This window comes from Pan troglodytes, chromosome 1 (genome assembly GCF_028858775.2).
Source record: "Pan troglodytes isolate AG18354 chromosome 1, NHGRI_mPanTro3-v2.0_pri, whole genome shotgun sequence".
In the NCBI taxonomy this organism is placed as follows: domain Eukaryota; kingdom Metazoa; phylum Chordata; class Mammalia; order Primates; family Hominidae; genus Pan; species Pan troglodytes.
Genome location: NC_072398.2, coordinates 149,782,238 through 149,795,677, shown reverse-complemented (window position 1 = coordinate 149,795,677; position 13,440 = coordinate 149,782,238). Strand labels below are relative to the sequence as shown.

At 41.0% G+C, this 13,440-nt stretch overlaps 1 long non-coding RNA gene across 1 annotated transcript; it reads left to right on the top strand.

Annotated features, from left to right (window-relative positions):
- Positions 1-7,104: 7,104 nt before the first annotated feature.
- Positions 7,105-12,662, top strand: LOC129143210 (uncharacterized). The gene is made up of 3 exons (XR_008546361.2): positions 7,105-7,376; positions 9,416-9,517; positions 12,325-12,662. It is a non-coding gene; the product is annotated as an uncharacterized LOC129143210 (long non-coding RNA).
- Positions 12,663-13,440: the final 778 nt, after the last annotated feature.

Sequence of the window (13,440 nt, the reverse complement as noted above, 5' to 3'; positions counted from 1 at the left end):
CTATTTAGCAGCTTAGATTTAGATCCAAACTTTTCTTTTGCACTGTTACATATTGATTCTCCCTTTATCCCTTTTTCTGTTTCTCTGTGGTTTAGTTTTCTGTCTTTGAGTTCTTCTATTTCAGTTTGTGTGTATATAAACATGCTCATGCTTTGTTCTCTTTTTCAGTGATGGGCAGCCAGCTTCAAAGCCATAGAATGCTACATTTTGAAGAATATTTCAGTTATTGCTACATTTTTCTTTTATTGTGAATACAAAGGGTATCAAGCTGCCCCTACGATTTGCTAAATATCTCAGTGCAGTCTCAATTTGCTGTCATTTAGTTCTTTCTTCACTGAATCCAACTTTTACTATTAACCTATTTGGAAAAGAGCCAGAAAGGAGAGAAAGAGGGATTGCCTTGCACTTCAGTTGTTTAGAACTAACACCTCTGCCCTAGTGTGGAAGAATCTAATTTTCTCTGTGAATCTCGACTACACAAGAGGCAAGTTAGCACCTTTAACACTAAGGAATCGCTCAAACTGCTTTTGCTGACAGTCTGAGTGATTGAATCATTTACCCTACAAAACAAAACTGATAAAAAAAAAAAAAACAAATCTACATATTTTAAGTGGGTGTAAAAGAAGTCTATAGTTTGGGAAAACAAACTGAACTTTTGGGGGTGGGGAAGTTAATTTGCCATGTAGGATGCTATCACATCAAAACAGACTATGCTTTTAAATTTTTTCTCTCAGATCCAAGCCTATCATTCCATGCAGAGAGCGTGGCTTTGGCTGTCTGAGATTCTGAAAATTCTGTTTGTGAAGCAATGAACAGTGTCAAATTCTTTGTTCAACATTCTGAACACCAGGTCTCACATTGTAAATTCTGTTTTTCTGGTTTCTAAATCCTGAGTGGTTGCATGCAATATACATGTGGATGGAGATTAGAAAGATTCCGTCTGCATAAGTTCTTACTCTTTGTAAGGCGTGTGCTTTTTTCAGTGAGTGTGACCCAAGTATATCCATGGTCATTTTTTTTTCTGATGAGTGAGTTAAATTGTTTGATTTACATTTTATCAAATACACTTTCAACATGTACCTTCTCCAAAACTCTAACACTGCATCTCATTCTGCTTTAGATTTGGTATATTCTAGATCACAATATAGCCAAAAAAAGATTATGTATTCATTACCAAAATAAACTGAACAAAAGACAAGAATAGATAAATGAATGTGTAAGAGAGAAAAATAACGCATTTTATCTTTCAATTTTATGTCTTCACTGCTAAGGTTGTTTTCCAATAAGGTGGATCTCTCACTTATTCTATCATCCTCCTTTCTCATACACTTTAGTCTTCAGTTCATTTTCTTTCCATATTCCAGCTCATATGCAAAAATATCAATGGCAAGAATTCTATATAGCTATACTGCCATATTTATAATTCAAAATCTTGTCAATTCTAGTCACTGATTCAGCTGCTTAGGCTGAAAAATAATGTATAATATTCTTAAAATTTTCTGCATGGTGATTGCAACTTTAGAGAAAGCTGCATTCAGCAGACAACCAACAGAAAAAGTTGGCTTAAGATTTTTAAATTCACTAAGTTATAAATGTACAATCATAAACAGGTAAGTCAGGACAAATATAAAATCAACCTGAAGTATGAAACCAAATATCTAAAAATAATATAAATATTTTGTCTCTATTTGTACAAATTGAGTATTTACTCAATCCCTTTTTAAGTAGACTTTATTTTTTAAAGCAATTTTACGTTTACAGCAAAATTGAACAGAAAGTGCAGAAAGTTTCCATATGCCTCACTGTCCACAAACATCAACAGCCTGCACCGAAGTGGCACCTTTGTTACAACATACCTTTTTATTTGTTAGTGAAAAGAGATGACTCTCAAGTGTTGAATCCTTTAACACTATGGGTCAAAAATCCCATTTTTAGCTTAAGTCTCAAGTCTTGCTAGAATGCATTATTTCAAGAGACAAGTCATCTTTCAGTGCTGCTAAATACATAATACTAAATTAGTTACTGAAAACATACTGTGTTCAGTGTGTAACGCAGAAGGGATGCTAAAAGTAACAACTCGGAAAAGGTGTCAACAGAAGCACTAGTTGATTTGTAGATGTAAATTGGCAAATGCCTCACCAGGGGTAAATGCTAGAGATACAGTACAGCCATCATTGAGACTTCTCCTCCCTCTACTCTTGGCAGTAGTTCCTACTTACAGGTAGACAAAATTCCAGATGTACTCATTTCAACATTCAAGCCCTGCTTCCTCAATCTGCTTCCTAGTGAGACTATTGAAATTGAAGCGCTACAGAGAAAATAGAACTTGTCATTTCGAAAGTCTTATAATGAATTAAACTGTTTTTTAAGCCAAACAAATCCTAATATTCTAGTGCAAGAAAATACAAAGAGACTTAAGAGCAGACTAAATTATCTAAAAGAGATGCTAATTAGGAATAATAAATGCTTGAATAGCCTAGGCTTTTTTGGGCTATCATAAGATTATAAACAGGCGATTCTATAAAGTCAAATGATGGATCTTTCTAGTAGCAATTCCAGTATGAATACCAATTCTGAGTATTAAATGCAGCGTGCTGCAGGTGCTTGCTAAGCTCATGAATCAGTAAGATTTCTTTCCTATTTGGCCATCCAGCTCTTGAATAGTAAATACAAAAGCCTTAAAAACCTGGGTTCCACAAGACTTCATTGTATTGGAGACAGATGTATTTCTTTTAATGAATCACGACTACGAGTATTGATTCTATCAAAGAGTTCTGGGAACATTAACAGAAAAGAGATTTCTTATGACATCATGTCCCTCAACATAATATTTATGTATAATCCATGTGGACCATGTATATTTTATGCAATTATTGATGAGAAAAGGGACCCCTTTAAGCCTTTACTCATTAAATGATGTTTCTCCACCATCCTCTTATCTTGCTGCTCTGAGGCTTCTCTAAGTGGTTGCTGGTGGTGATCTACTCTGCCTTTCTCTGCAAGCATCTTCTCTGCTTCAAGAATTCTTCCCAAAGCCAGTTCTTATTGTGATTGCCTAGTTGCTTTTGCCCGTATAGCCCTCGGCATCCTACCCCCACAAACTATTTACAAATAATTGTTCTTTAAGAGTCAGTTAAGCATTCACCATGCTCTTGCTTTGCAGGAAAATTGGCAGTAAAGTAGAAAAGCTGATGCCATCATCAAATATTATAACACACTTCTGAATGGAGTTTTCAATTTCAAGGCCAACAATATATAGCTAAGAATAGGTTGTTACTTTTTGTACTTCTTGAAACTACTTTATCATTGCTCAATATTTATTGAGCACTAGTGTTATTGGAGTCAATTTTAGAACAATTTATTTCTATCCATTTTTCTCTTAATCATTTTTTTAATTTTGGATAGGAACATTTACATTTCAACCCTGACACACAAAAATTACTTTATAAATATTTGGTGTGTGGGTGCATGAGGAAAAGGTTTCCTTTCGGCATTTGTGGTTTTCTCTTCACAAATAAAGTATTTAATGACATAAGGATGGAGCAGCATGACCAAATTCATATGCACAACATATTTGGGTGTTGCTATTCCTTTAAGCATTGAATAATTTTTTTTCTTCCAGTGTTTACAAAACAGTAACAGGTTTTTTTTATCTTGGCGTAATGTTGTCAAACAATAAAAGAGTGTGGAAAAGAAAAGGGGAGCCTTTTTTCATAGTGGTGATCTGACAGAAGAAGGGATTGGTGGTTTCAATCTGTGTGCTACTCGATTGAAAGCAGACAGTTACTTAGGGAACATTACGTGTGGTTTGAATGGCTAAGAATAGATGTGTTCAAAGCACAGATATCAATGTCTTAAAAGCCACTCCTGGGATAGACAACAGCTTCTTCTTTAAGCCACTTAATTTTTTGTCTGGAAATTAATATTTCATTATTCCTTGGAGCACTTGACATGGTCTTTATGGTTTGAAGATGTGCAGCAACCACCATGCAACCTAATATTAAGCTGTGTCTTCAAAACCCATAGAGAGAAGGTGCTGGAACTAAATGCTTTGGCACATGACTAAAGTAATTAACTATGGTAGACAGATTTAATGCTATAACGGTTTATTTTAACCAAGAGCAAAAGTAGGGAGGGACAGGGCAGGAGAAAGGATGGCTGCAGTCGGAAAGTTAAAAATTAAATAAATAAATGTCAGTGTTGCCTATGTCAGGAACAGCGGCTCCCTGCTACTTTCTGAACTATCATGTTCAAAGATGTTGATTTAGGCTCCTGCTGGTAAACATGCTTTTTTATAACCTCAACTCATCCATATTTCACACAAGAGACTTCATAAGAGAGACAGATTTATAATTTTCTGTCACTGAATTCAAGATTACCAATTATTTCTTTATTGAAATTTTTGCATCCTTTACTAGAACAGGTATTCATAGCTTTATAGACCTTTTCTTTTTTTCTCAGTCACTCAATTTAGATTTATGAAGCCTAAGAGTTTTCTCCTGCAGCAACTCGCAAAAACATTCTACTTCAAATACGCAGTGCCTCAATCAATGTAATTATTTCCAGGAACAAGCCACAAGTTTTAGAATTTATATGCTTTAATAATTCTATATTCTTGGAATGTGTAATGATTATGCATGAATGAAAAATAAGGATTTTTGAGGACAAAATATATGGGAATATTTAAAGTTCACTTTGTAGATTAATTGGACATTCCTATTTAAAATTTTAACTTTTCTCTGTGTACCATTCAAGATTTAAAACTTTCCAAATTATTTCAATAGCATGCTTTCAGAACACTAATTATATTGAAGTATGAAGAAATGGCAGAGAATTTCAACCCAAATATTACGCAGTAAAACTGCAAAAATTAGGATAGGAAAGTCTAGGAAATGTGTGTTATCTTTTGACCCCAAGAGCTTAGGGACAGGGACTTCAAAGGCATAAATGACATGTCATATTATCTATAGGTGCTACACTCTATCATGTTGATGTAGTTTTATTTCTATGGTAGTTCTTATATGGTGGAATTTGTCGGGGTGTTAGAAAAATATGATCAGACAAATTTCCTGTATAATAGTCTGAGAAATGGCTAGAACATAGAGAAAAACTACTTAACATATGAACTGAAGAAGCTGGCATTTCTTAGAAGGTTAAGAATGATCCTCTTCAGCCTGAAGAGATAAGTAGGGATCCCAAAGGAAGAGAGACACAGGGTTAACCCAAACTTTGACTTTTGAAGATTGCAAAAGAGAGTAATTAGTTCCAAGTAGACACAGCACCTCTCTCAGCAGGGCACATGGGCCAACAAGCAGAGTGGAGGCTGGATGTCATCCCTCCAGCCACCAGGAGCACTGTGCCAGCACCCCCATGTGGAGCCATTTCATGCCACTCCTGCCTAGGTCTCAAGAAGCTCAATAGGAAGGGCAGATATAGAAAGTGAGACCCATACTCCTCCTTTTTTCAAACACTACTCCTGTTTCCCTACACACACCTTGACTATGAACTCATCACTCAGAATGGTAATATTCAAAATTTGCTGAATAAATAAATAAAATAGGAACAGGTCACTATAAAAGCTAAAGAGGCACATGTAACTCTCAGAATGGAGGAATATTCAGATTTAATTCTATCTGTCTAGCTAAAGATTGCTTGCATAGTGTCTGTTCATATCCTTCACCCACTTTTTGATGGGGTTGTTTTTTCTTGTAAATTTGTTTAAGTTCCTTGTAGATTCTGGATATTAGCTCTTTGTCAGATGGATAGATTGGAAAAAATTTCTCCCATTCTGTAGGTTGCCTGTTCACTCTGATAATAGTTTCTTTTGCTGTGCAGAAGCTCTTTAGTTTAATTAGATCCCATTTATGTGGCCAACAAACATATGAAAAACAGATCATCATCACTGGTCATTAGAGAAATGCAAATCAAAACCACAATGAGATACCATCCCATACCAGTTAGAATGGTGATCATTAAAAAGTCAGAAAACAACAGATGCTGGAGGGGATGTGGAGAAATAGGAATGCTTTTACACTATTGGTGGGAGTGTAAATTAGTTCAACCTTTGTGGAAGACAGTATGGCAATTCCTCAAGGATCTACAACCAGGAATACCATTTGACCCAGTAATCCCATTACTGGGTACATACCCAAAGGATTATAAATCACTCTACTATAAAGACACATGCCACGTATGTTTATTGCAGCACTATTCACAATAGCAAAGACTTGGAACCAACCCAAATGCCCATCAATGATAGACTGGATAAAGAAAATGTGGCACATATACACCATGGAATAATATGCAGCCATAAAAAAGGATGAGTTCACGTCCTTTGCAGGGACATGGATGAAGCTGAAAACCATCATTCTCAGCAAACTAACACAGGAACAGAAAACCAAACATTGCATGTTCTCACTCATAAGTGGGCGTTGAACAATGAGAAAACATGGACACAGGGAGAGGAACATCACACACTGGGGCCTGCTGGAGGGTAGGAGGCTAGGGGAGGGATAGCATTAGGATAAATACCTAATGTAGATGACGGGTTGATGGATCACCAACCACCATGGCACATGTATACATATATAACAAACCTGCACATTCTGCACATGAATCCCAGAACTTAGAGTATAATAATAAAAAAAAGATTGTATACACTAAACATAAATGTTTATAGTTTATGTCAATAGCACTTGACACTTTCACTTTCAAGATTTTCATGTTGATCCTCACTACAGCCCAGTATGATAGACCAAGCCAGATATTTTCATACTGTCAGGCCTCTGAGCCCAAGCCAAGCCATCGCATCCCCTGTGACTTGCAGGTATACACCCAGATGGCCTGAAGTAACTGAAGAATCACAAAAGAAGTGAAAAGGCCCTGCCCCACCTTAACTGATGACATTCCACCACAAAAGAAGTGTAAATGGCTGGTCCTTGCCTTAAGTGATGACATTACCTTGTGAAAGTCCTTTTCCTGGCTCATCCTGGCTCAAAAAGCACCCCCACTGAGCACTTTGTGACCCCCACTCCTGCCCGCCAGAGAACAAACGTCCTTTGACTGTAATTTTCCTTTACCTACCCAAATCCTATAAAGTGGCCCCACCCTTATCTCCCTTCACTGACTCTCTTTTCGGACTCAGCCGGCCTGCACCCAGGTGAAATAAACAGCCATGTTGTTCACACAAAGCCTGTTTGGTGGTCTCTTCACACGGGCGTGCATGAAATTTGGTGCCATGACTTGGCTCAGGGGACCTCCCTTGGGAGATCAATCCCCTGTCCTCCTGTTCTTTGCTCCATGAGAAAGATCCACCTACAACCTCAGGTCCTCAGACCGACCAGCCAAAGAAACATCTCTCACCAATTTCAAATCTGGTAAGCAGCCTCTTTTTACTCTCTTCAACCTCCCTCATTATCCCTCAACCTCTTTCTCCTTTCAATCTTGGCACCACAATTCAATCTCTTTCTCCTTTCAATCTTGGCACCACAATTCAATCTCTTTCTCCTTTCAATCTTGGCACCACACTTCAATCTCTCCCTTCTCTTAATTTCAATTCATTTCATTTTATGGTAGAGACAAAGGAGACACGTTTTATCCGTGGACCCAAAACTCCGGCGCCAGTCACGGACTGGGAAGGCAGCCTTCCCTTGGTGTTTAATCATTGCAGGGACGCCTCTGTGATTATTCCCCCACATTTCAAAGGTGTCAGACCACGCAGGGACTCCTGCCTTGGTCCTTCACCCTTAGCGGCAAGTCCCACTTTTCTGGGGAAGGGGCAAGTACCCCAACCCCTTCTCTCCTTGTCTCTACCCCTTCTCTGCTTTTCTGGGGGAGGGGCAAGTACCCCTCAACCCCTGCTCCTTCACCCTTAGCGGCAAGTCCTGCTTTTCTATGGGGCAAGAACCCCCAATCCCTTATTTCTGCACCCCAACCTCGTATCTCTGTGCCCCAATCCCTTATTTCCATGCCCCAACCTCTTATATCTCTGAGCCCCAATCCCTTATTTCTGTGCCGCAACCTCTTATATCTCTGTGCCCCAATCCCTTATTTCTGTGCCCTGACCTCTTATTTCTGTGCCCCATCCCTTATTTCCACGCCCCGACCTCTTATCTCTGTGCCCCAACCCCTTTTCCCACTTTTCTGGAAGGTAAGAACCCCCGAACCCCTTCCCTCCATTTCTCTACTCTCTTTTCTCTAGGCTTGCTTCCTTCACTATGGGCAACCTTCCACCCTCCATTCCTCCTTCTACTCCCTTGGCCTGTGTTCTCAAAAACTTAAAACCTCTTCAACTCACACGTGACCTAAAACCTAAATGCCTTATTTTCTTCTGCAATGCCGCTTGATTCCAATACAAACTCCACAGTAGTTCCAAATAGCCAGAAAATGGCACTTTGAATTTTTCCATCCTGCAAGATCTAAATAATTCTTGTCGTAAAATAGGCAAACGGTCTGAGGTGCCTGACGTCCAGGCATTCTTTTACACATCAGTCTCCCTTCCTAGTCTCTGTGCCCCGTGCAACTCGTCCCAAATCTTCCTTCTTTCCCTCCCACCTGTCCTCTTAGTACCAACCCCAAGCGTTGCTGAGTCTTTCTAATCTTCCTTTTCTACAGACCCATCTGACCTCTCCCTTCCTCCCCTGGCTGCTCCTCGCCAGGCCAAGCTAGGTCCCAATTCTTCCTCAGCCTCTGCTCCTCCACCCTATAATCTTTTTATCACCTCCCCTCCTCACACCTGGTCCGGCTTACAGTTTCGTTCCGTGACCAGCCCTCCCCCTCCTGCCCAGCAATTTACTCTTAAAAAGGTGGCTGGACCTAAAGGCATAGTCAAGGTTAATGCTCCTTTTTCTTTATCCCAAATCAGATAGCGTTTAGGCTCTTTTTCATCAAATATAAAAATCCAGCCCAGTTCATGACTTGTTTGGCAGCAACCCTGAGACACTTTACAGCCCTAGACCCTAAAAGGTCAAAAGGCCGTCTTATTCTTAAAATACATTTTATTACCCAATCTGCTCCTGACATTAAATAAAACTCCAAAAATTAAATTCCAGCCCTCAAACCCCACAACAGAATTTAATTAACCTCGCCTTCAAGGTGTACAATAATAGAAAAATGTTGCAATTCCTTGCCTCCACTGTGAGACAAACCCCAGCCACATCTCCAGCACACAAGAACTTCCAAACGCCTGAACCGCAGCGGCCAGGCGTTCCTCCAGAACCTCCTCCCACAGGAGCTTGCTACACATGCCGGAAATCTGGCCACTGGGCCAAGGAATGCCCGCAGCCCAGGATTCCTCCTAAGCCACGTCCCATCTGTGTGGGACCCCACTGAAAATCGGACTGTTCAACTCACCTGGCAGCCACTCCCAGAGCCCCTGGAACTCTGGCCCAAGGCTCTCTGACTGACTCCTTCCCAGATCTTCTCAGTTTAGCGGCTGAAGACTGACACTGCCCAATCGCCTCGGAAGCCCCCTAGACCATCACGGATGCCGAGCTTCGGGTAACTCTCACAGTGGAAGGTAAGCCCGTCCCCTTCTTAATCAATACGGAGGCTACCCACTCCACATTACCTTCTTTTCAAGGGCCTGTTTCCCTTGCCTCGATAACTATTGTAGGTATTGACGGCCAGGCTTCTAAACCTCTTAAAACTCCCCAACTCTGGTGCCAACTCAGACAATACTCTTTTAAGCACTCCTTTTAGTTATCCCCACCTGCCCAGTTCCCTTATTAGGCTGAGACACTTTAACTAAATTATCTGCTTCCCTGACTATTCCTGGATTACAGCCACATCTCATTGCCGCCCTTCTCCCCAACCCAAAGCCTCCTTCGCGTCTTCCTCTCCTATCCCCCGACCTTAACCCACAAGTATGGGACATCTCTACTCCTTCCCTGGCAACCGATCACATGCCCATTACCATCCCATTAAAACCTAATCACCGTTACCCCGCTCAGTGCCAATGTCCCATCCCACAGCATGCTTTAAAAGGATTAAAGCCTGTTATCACTCGCCTGCTACAGCATGGGCTTCTAAAGCCTATAGACTCTCCTTACAATTCCCCCATTTTACCTGTCCAAAAACTGGACAAGTCTTACAGATTAGTTCAGGATCTGCATCTTATCAACCAAATTGTTTTGCCTATCCACCCCGTGGTGCCAAACCCATATAGTCTCCTATCCTCAATACCTGCCTCTGCAACCCATTATTCTGTTCTAGATCTCAAACATGCTTTCTTTCCTATTCGTTTGCACCCTTAATCCCAGCCTCTCTTCGATTTCACTTGGACTGACCCTGACACCCATCAAGCTCAGCAAATTACCTAGGCTGTACTGCTGCAAAGCTTCACAGACAGCCCCCATTACTTCAATCAAGCCCAAATTTCATCCTCATCTGTTACCTATCTCGGCATAATTCTCATAAAAACACACGTGCCCTCCCTGCCAATCATGTCCGACTGATCTCTCAAACCCCAGCACCTTCTACAAAACAACAACTCCTTTCCTTCCTAGGCATGGTTAGCACGGTCAGAATTCCTACACAAGAGCCAGGACCACACCCTGTAGCCTTTCTGTCCAAACAACTTGACCTTACTGTTTTAGCCTAGCCCTCATGTCTGCATGCAGCTGCTGCTGCTGCTTTAATACTTTTAGAGGCCCTCAAAATCACAAACTATGCTCAACTCACTCTCTACAGTTCTCGTAACTTCCAAAATCTATTTTCTTCCTCATACCTGACGCATATACTTTCTGCTTCCCGGCTCCTTCAGCTATACTCAACTCTTTGTTGAGTCTCCCACAATTACCATTGTTCCTAGCCCAGACTTCAATCCAGCCTCCCACATTATTCCTGATACCACACCTGACCCCCATGACTGTATCTCTCTGATCCACCTGACATTCACCCCATTTCCCCAAATTTCCTTCTTTCCTGTTCCTCACCCTGATTACGCTTGATTTATTGATGGCGGTTTCACCAGGCCTAATCGCCACACACCAGCAAAGGCAGGCTATGCTATAGTACAAGCCACTAGCCCGCCTCTCAGAACCTCTCATTTCCTTTCCATCGTGGAAATCCATCCTCAAAGAAATAACTTCTCAGTGTTCCATCTGCTATTCTACTACTCCTCAGGGATTATTCAGGCCCCCTCCCTTCCCTACACATCAAGCTCGAGGATTTGCCCCCACCCAGGACTGGCAAATTAGCTTTACTCAGCATGCCCTGAGTCAGATAACTAAAATACCTCTTAGTCTAGGTAGATACTTTCACTGGATGGGTAGAGACCTTTCCTACAGGGTCTGAGAAGGCCACCGCAGTCATTTCTTCCCTTCTGTCAGACATAATTCCTCAGTTTAGCCTTCCCACCTCAATACAGTCTGATAACAGACGAGCCTTTATTAGTCAAATCAGCCAAGCAGTTTTTCAGGCTCTTAGTATTCAGTGAAACCTTTATATCCCTTACGGTCCTCCGTCTTCAAGAAAAGTAGAATGGACTAAAGGTCTTTTAAAAACATACGTCACCAAGCTCAGCTACCAACTTAAAAAGGACTGGACAATACTTTTACCACTTTCCCTTCTCAGAATTCAGGCCTGTCCTCGGAATGCTACAAGGTACAGCCCATTTACGCTCCTGTGTAGACACTCCTTTTTATTAGGCCCCAGTCTCATTCCAGACACCAGACCAACTTAGATTGTGCCCCAAAAAAACTTGTCATCCCTACTATCTTCTGTCTAGTCATACTCCTATTCACCATTCTCAACTACTCATATATGCCCTGCTCTTGTTTACATTGCCGGTTTACACTGTTTTTCCAAGCCATCACAGCTGATATCTCCTGGTGCTATCCCCAAACTGCCACTCTTAACTCTTGAAGTAAATAAATAATCTTTGCTGGCAGGACTATCCTGAATCTCCTTAGGCACTCTCTAATCAGATATCCTGAGTCGTCTCAATTCTTAGACTTTTTATACCTGTTTTTCTCCTTCTGTTATTCCATTTAGTTTCTCAATTCATCCAAAACCGTATCCAGGCCATCACCAATCATTCTATACGACAAATGTTTCTTCTAACAACCCCACGATATCACCCCTTTCCACAAGATCTTCCTTCAGCTTAATCTCTCCCACTCTAGGTTCCCATGCTGCCCCCTAATCCCGCTTGAAGCAGCCCTGAGAAATATCACCCATTCTCTCTCCATACCACCCCTCAAAAATTTTCGCCGCCCCAACACTTCAACACTATTTTGTTTTATTTTTCTTATTAATATAAGAAGGCAGGAATGTCAGGCCTCTGAGCCCAAGCCAAGCCATCGCATCCCCTGTGACTTGCAGGTATACGCCCAGATGGCCTGAAGTAACTGAAGAATCACAAAAGAAGTGAAAAGGCCCTGCCCCACCTTAACTGATGACATTCCACCACAAGAGAAGTGTAAATGGCCAGTTCTTGCCTTAAGTGATGACATTACCTTGTGAAAGTCCTTTTCCTGGCTCATCCTGGCTCAAAAAGCACCCCCACTGAGCACTTTGTGACCTCCACTCCTGCCCGCCAGAGAACAAACGTCCTTTGACTGTAATTTTCCTTTACCTACCCAAATCCTATAAAGTGGCCCCACCCTTATCTCTCTTCACTGAATCTCTTTTTGGACTCAGCCGGCCTGCACCCAGGTGAAATAAACAGCCATGTTGTTCACACAAAGCCTGTTTGGTGGTCTCTTCACACAGACGTGCATGAAAATACAAATTTTAGAAATTAACGAACAATAGTTCACAGAGGTTAAGTGGCTTGTTTAAAATTACACAGGTAGTTACATAGGACCATAAGCAGAACTCACCTTCTGAGTGCAAAAGGGAGACAGAAAGTACTGTTGAGACTAAAATGAGAGAAATGACATATCTGGGATATGGAGATTGTATTAAATGATGGTTTTTCTTTGAGAAGATTTTTTGGGATGATTATTTCCAACTTTTGCTGAATATTGATGGATAGCAGAACTCATGGAAAATATGGAGAGGTTTTCCGTAGCTGGGTGAAATTTTTTTCTGGTTTTCTTTATCTTTCAGGTATTTTCAGAAAATGCAGCAACTCAGATTAATTTTCTCATGTTTTTCAGTTAGTGCTGTTTGTGAGTGTGTGTGTATGTATGTGTGTGAGGGTGTATGAGTCATTTGATATTGGATGCAAGAGTTACTGCAACCCATTCAAGGAGGTCCAGAAGGGTATACAAGGACAATGATTTAAAAATTGATTTTTTGTATGTGAAAATTGAGGATAGGTAAGTATTCATTGAGCACTCTTCAAAAAATCAAAAACCAGATGTGAAGGTGATCTGGCTGCGACATGTCACCCCATTGATCACCAAGTTTGATTTGGATTGATGTGGCTGGCTAGGCGGGCATCACTTTCCTCCCTACCACTTCCCAGGCATGCCTCCTGAAGCTGCATGTTTG